Genomic DNA, 6,703 nt, shown 5'->3' with positions numbered 1-6,703 from the left:
GTAAGTCCTTCCTGGGGTCTGCCCTRAGCTCCTGTAGTCCCTCCTGATTAGGATGCCAGCAAGTGACCCCTGAGATGCACCCAATGTTTAGCTTCTTGGACCAGCTAGCTCCAGGCTTTTCCATGCCGAGCCTGAGCTGGTTGCCTGGGATGATCCCATTGCTAGGCCTAATCCCAGTATTTTCAAATAAATAAAATACACAGTCTTACATCCTAACATGGAGAATGAGAATCTTAGCTCCATCTCAAGCAGTCACCTGTAAAGTGCTTTGAAGACAAAAGATTACCTAAAACTAAAAGATCATGTTGATGTTCACTTGCCTCATAGATACTGGTATCATATGACAATCAACAAGTTTTACAGTTCTATTCTCTTTTTATTAATGCAAATCATATTTGCACAATTAAAATCTCAGTGTTTTAAGAGAGAAAGGCATTAACAGAAGTAATACCTAAACCACACTATGTATTTTTTGTGTTTTACACTATAAATACAGACTTTGCTTCTGCAAGTACTGGGATGAGACACCATGCCTGGCTAAAGCAGTATTCACAAGAAGCAGGAAAGATGGAGGAGGCAGCACAGATATTGAATTTGGAGCAGCAGAAAAGCAGGCTTATTCATCCTGCCGCTGTTATGAGGGAGTACTAGAGGCAGAAGTGGTGACTATCATTTTTGGGAGGCATCGTCACCACCCACACCTCTACAGCCACAATACCTAGGCACTGCAACTGTCATCTCCTTGTTCAGCAATTTTTATTTGTACAGTGTTTTATGCCTGCATTGAGCAGGGTCATGCTTGCTTTAGGAGGCAAAGGCTGGCTTAGGTTAAGTGAAGAATCTGCTTTCTCTTCTGCCAAAACTACTGTACGTGCTAATCGCTACAGGCCCATAATACTCAGGTTTAAAAATGCATTACATTTTAAACTGCTTTTGCAGGGCTAGAGGCTACTATATCCCTAGCATTTCAGAAAAAAAAATCAGAAAGGCTGGACATCTGCATCCTATAACTGCAAAAATTTGAGTTTAAAACTGCGCTCCTGTCTGCTCTAACTCCAAGAAATGATGCACAGACCTCTAACAATGACAGTGTTTCCCAACAGATTTCTGGGGATTTAGATCAAGTTCAGTGGCAATCTTGGCGATAGATGCTCTGACGTAGTTGAATAATTGATGAAAACGTCTGCTGTGAAACGATCAGCGAGGCACCGAAACACACTGCCTGCTCTGGCTTGTTTCATTAGAAACATTTGCACAACCAAAACCTAAGCCCTCTCTGCTGTCCAACGCTGAGCTAATCGCCGTTTGCCTYGCATGACAAACTTTTTTCCCCTTTCTAAATGTGAAACTGCTGACTTGGCTCATTTCCCCTCTTTCTTGCTTCTTAAGTTTTAACCAAGGACTGAGTGCGATCCTCTCAAAGTCCCCYGTGTGCACACTCACTCAGAACAACAGACTAAATTTTGATATAGTACCTTCTGATTTGYATGTATAATCTGTAAATATTACAGCAGGGTCCTAGCTCGTTCTGAGTCTTTTTTTCATTCATTACCACAATTAACTTTTTTATTTGGGGATAGGAAGCCTAAGCCTAGTACCTTGGCTGCAATGCAGTCAATGTTTATTGTAAACTTCCCTTCCTCAACCCCCAAATCCACCCTCTCCCTATAAAGTTGAGGCCGTTATGCTTATGGGCAGACCTGGGCAAAACCTTTCTCTGATTCTATACACCATATACAATGAGAACTATGTAGTTTACAGGGTGAAAATATAGTTATGATATTTCAGATAACTTTTTTAAATTTATGGTGGAGGTGATAACACTAGCTACAGTCTAACTTTGCCAAATATAAGGGGTTAAGGTGTCGGACAGACATGAGACTAATGAGGAAAAGTGGGGCCATAACTTTACTGGGACTGGAAAGCTGGCCATAACCAAGATGCTCTGTGGGCAAGTAGCTCTTACAGATTTCCTGCCCTCAGGCAGAACACAAAAGCTAGATAAACATCTTCTGCAAAAACATGTCAATTCTAATAAAAGTGGTCCTTCTCCTGAAATTTGTTTATAGGAAAAATAATAGATTTTGAGAATTTCTGATTTTTTTTAATTTTCTGTGGAAATCAGTTTATTAAGGGTCTGTTATATTTCACTTAACAAACACGTATTGCTTCAATAAGCAATTTGTTGTAAACAAAATAGTCCTTTTACAATGTTGATACCACTTTTGAGCAAATTGTTTTTGAAAACTACTCGGAGCATTCAAGACAGGCCATGCAGTTCCATGTCACAGGCTTCAAAACACATCAAAACAGACATTTAGAACTGTTGGAGTTTTCCCTTTTTTCCCCCTTCGTTGACTTAATTGCATTGCATTCACACCTTGTGGTGATCTCTGTGGAGAGCGAGGGCTTCTCCCTGCTTCATCAAGCCTGCTTGTTTGCCAATACTGGGTAGGGGGCAGAAGAAGTCCTCCCACTCTGCGCGGCCAGCTGATGGCATTTCCTCCTGCCTGGTGGGAACCGGATACCAATTGTCCTTCTGCTATATGGAAGGAACCAGACCTCGCTGTRCAGAGACCAGGCTCCTACAGCACTTTCTTGATTAAATACAGAATCATAGAATYGGTAAGGTTGGAAGGGACCTCTGGAGATCATCTAGTCCAACCCCCCTGCTCAAGCAGGGTCACCTAGAGCATGTTAGACAGGGTTGCATCCAGGCGGGAGTTGAATATCTCCAGAGAAGGAGACTMCACCACCTCTCTGGGCAACCTGGTCCAGAGCTCTGTCACTCTCACAGTGAAGAAATTCCCCCTCATATTCCTCCTCATATCAGCTACCGATCAGTAGTAGTGTTTGGTATTGGCTTTTCAGGAAGACAAAAGTAATGTAAGCAACAAAGAAAATCTACGGTAATCGACACTGGGCACATGGACAGAGGAACACTGTCTGGGTAAAATGTAAAAGGCAGCAATAAAATGTTCTGCTGCTGTGAAGTGTTCCCRTCCAGCCTCATGAAAGTTAGTCTAGAGCCAAAGAAGCCTGTCTGTGAAGAAGGTGGAAAATTTCACATAGTGAAAAATGCTTGAATCTATGAAAAGAATCTGAATTCACCCTCCAGAACAGTTCAATAGGCATTAACTCCACAAGTGGCAGGGGGAAAGAAATTCTTAAATTTCCATTGCAATTATGGGAAAAAGATGTCCAGTTTGTACCGTATAATCAGGGGACTTGGCAGGGATCATCTGCCAGATTGTCCCTCCTTCCTCCATTCACCTGCCCTGGGAGGCTGCCACGTAGCAACACCATCCCTGGAGCAATATGAAGCAGGGTGCCTTCAGGGACTAGTGCCCAAGAAGAAAATATATTTAATCATAACGTATTCCAAGAGTTTTGGTACTGTGTCTGAGGAGTAGTTTCATTCCCACCATGCACCTTTGAGCACGGGCGGGCAGGATGTCTCCACAGGTGAAGTCCACTGCGGTTGCACAGCCTCACCGCTGGGGACTGGCTGGTATTAGACAGTGAGAGCGGGTTTCCAGTCCTGAGGGCGCAGCAAATGAGTCCTCTCTTCCCCCCTGGCACTTTTGGAGAAAGCAAACTCTGCTTGGGAGCCCTTGCCTCCATTAGCACATAGGAGCATCAGGCTGCAGCCACGTGTTGCAAAGAAGTAATGGCACATCAGCTGGCAAGTTCACACAAATTTATTCTAAGCCACTCTTGTTATATATGGGAGCATTTCTCTTCAAGTTTGGATGCTTAGGGTTGGCAAAACAGCCTGAATGATGTATTTGGCTCTTCATATAGTATTTTCCATGTAAGGTGAGCCAATAAGCCTGACACAGCTCTGGCCGGTCAAGTCCTCCTCCCGTCACACTGACTCCTTACGTGCCAAGGAAGCCTGACAAAGTGGTGGTGCAAAGGGTAGGTGGTAGAGGAGGAGAGAAGAAATCAGCCCTAATTGGCTGCCTTTTCACTTGTCTTCATGTAGCCCTGAATGTACAGGAGGAGGAACCATGGAGGAAACCTAGCTCTTCAAGCGCAGCCTGCCTAGCAGGAGCCCTTTCTACCCCAGCCCAATGCATGACAGTCCTTTATTTGGATAGCACTCCCAGAGAGTTTTGCTCTCACTCCCTTGCCACTGGTGATGAAAACCCAGAAATGTCCCAGAAATAATGTACCTGGCTGTGTGGAAAAGGACAACTGTCTGCTGTGGAAAGAAGAGTAGCCTGGGTTGYGGTTACTGACCCTGTCTGCGGCTGAGGGCTCTGCCAGTGGAGGAGCCTCCTAGCAGCCCTCTGATGAGGCTCCCGCCTCCCAGAGATGTCTGGCAGATGTTACTGATGTCTTTGGCTGCCCCGAATGTCCCTCATTCAAGACCCTGCAGAAAATTTTCTCCTCTGCCAAGAATTAAAAAAAAAAATAGACTTACATTTAAAAAATCTTTTTGGAAAATATGCTGCTTAAAATCAATCCCCGTTTACAAAGAAATCAATTCAAGATGTTGGCACTTCCCGAGCCAGGAGACAGTGGGAGCACAATGCAGGAAGCCTCTTTGGCCCCAGGCCCTCCCCTCGGACAGGGGCAAGTTAGTTACAGTAGTGCAAGTGAAGCAAAAAAGAGCTTGAAGCACCCAGCGAAAAAGTTTGGTTTGCCTGTGTACAGTGTCTATATAACCAAGCATGTACACTGCATCCACCTGAGGAAGGGAAAAGAAGAGACTCTTGGGCGTTTTCCAGTGCCTTGTTCCTGACACGTGGTATCCTATACACACGTCAGCGTGACGCCTGTTTGTGCCACGTCACCGTCAGGACAGGGCTAATGAGGGCTGCTGCAGCTCTGGCTGGGCAAGCTTGAAGCCGATCCCTGGGGTAATGCCAGGGAACAAAATGCTCCACTGCGTGGTGGCACGCGCTTCAGTGGCAGCCGCGAAAGCATTCATGCCGCGGCTCCATGTTGGAGGCTCCTGTCTGTGCCTGCAGCATGGTGAAGAGTAACTGGAAAAGTTGGTGGAGAAACAGCGCAAAGGCCAAACGAAACAATAGGGCTGTCAGGTAGGGACGTCAGCAGGACGATGATACTGGGCAATGARGGGGACAGTGAATCCCCGTACACATAGGAGCAATTAAATCTTTTAAGCAAGCAAGTCTTACTTGGTCTAGGTGTTGGTGTGTGATATACACACGTTWAGAGCACTGAGGCATAAGGATGCATATCTGTTATCGGTTATTCTGTTACCACAAAATATATTCTCCTGCGTGGCAGCACAATCACGTGCATGATTTATTTTAGGAAGGGGAGAGGAGAAGGGAGGAGGAGTAGCTTTCCTATTTTTTCAGTTGAGGACCAGATCCAAATCCCTTTGAAATCATTGGGAATCTTTCCAGGGCTTTCATTAGGTTTCACCATACATTGTGTTTGTAGTAGAACAAACTGGCATTATTATATAATACAGAGAAATCTTCAATCCACCTTTACTTAGCAGTAAGTTTCTGTGCAAGAGAGATATRGCTCATATTTGTGAGTCAATATATTGCTTAATAATCATCTGGCAACACTGAGAGGTATGTGCCTTTGGAAGAACCCCTAGAACTGAACATCCCAGGGAGAGAGAAAATATAAACTGACATTCACAGGACATAAGGTGTTGCTTCCAGAAGCCCATTTTTTTTYCTTCTCTTTCTTTCTTTTTTTTCCCCTCATTTCCTTAGCCAGCCAGTCTTTCCCTTCCTTCTTTTAACMTGAGGTTTTTACTTCAGTGAGCCAATGCACAGTGTGTAAAATGTGGATGGTGGGATGATTTTTTTTTTTTGGAAACAGTTTTAAGGCAACTCAAATTTCATCTTTCTCCATTCTCTAATGTTACATCTACTTTCAGAGTGAGCCCCTTCTGTAAGTTAAAATATATAGTATTATAGTGTGAAATAAAACTTATTTAACACAGGCAAGAAGTACAAATTCTATTCTAAACAGGTATTTTACTAGTCAAAACCATTTGCCGAATAATTTGAGGAACAGTATAATTTAATAGGAATTTTTAGTTGTCTATATCTGTAAGTAGAACTCTCTAAATTATTTATCCTCAATCCTACATGTACACATTTCTAAGAAATGAAAAATGTAGTTTAAAAGGTCTAAAAAAATTCTTAAACAATGTTTATATATAGAATATTGTAGCATTGAAGTCAAATCTCTCGACACGCCATAGATAGGATGGCTTTTCTTACATTTAGTGATATCAAATTCTTGACTGTAATTTTTTCAAATGAATGTTAGAAGTTAGGTTCTAAGTTATGGCATTTGAAATAATTTGAGATATTTTCAGAAGTGATTTTTTAAGAAATCATAGTGTTTGAAATTATCTTCTTCAGTATCTAAACATGAATTAAAGAAACATAATTTTGAAAGTTCACCTTCATTTAGCTATTTTTAAGAGATTATTGGCTTAATACTAACTTTTAGACATATATCTCCATGTTGGTAGGATTTAATTTCATAAAGTGATTTGAACAAACAGAAGTATTTTCCCTTCTCATTTAAAACTAATACACTGCAGAGATTAGCAAATGGCTCCTTATGGTTTGATGGAAAAGAAAACAGTCATTTTCTCACTGAAGTTCCCATTTTATCCTCAGCTGTAGAAGGAGTATTTGCCCTTTATTTAGGTAAACCAAAAGATTGACTGTAGACTAAAAGGTTTCCATTT

This window comes from Rhea americana, unplaced genomic scaffold, assembly GCF_003343005.1.
Source record: "Rhea americana isolate MKP2758 unplaced genomic scaffold, rheAme1 scaffold_373, whole genome shotgun sequence".
Classification (NCBI taxonomy): Eukaryota; Metazoa; Chordata; class Aves; order Rheiformes; family Rheidae; genus Rhea; species Rhea americana.
This window is presented reverse-complemented; position numbering follows the sequence as displayed.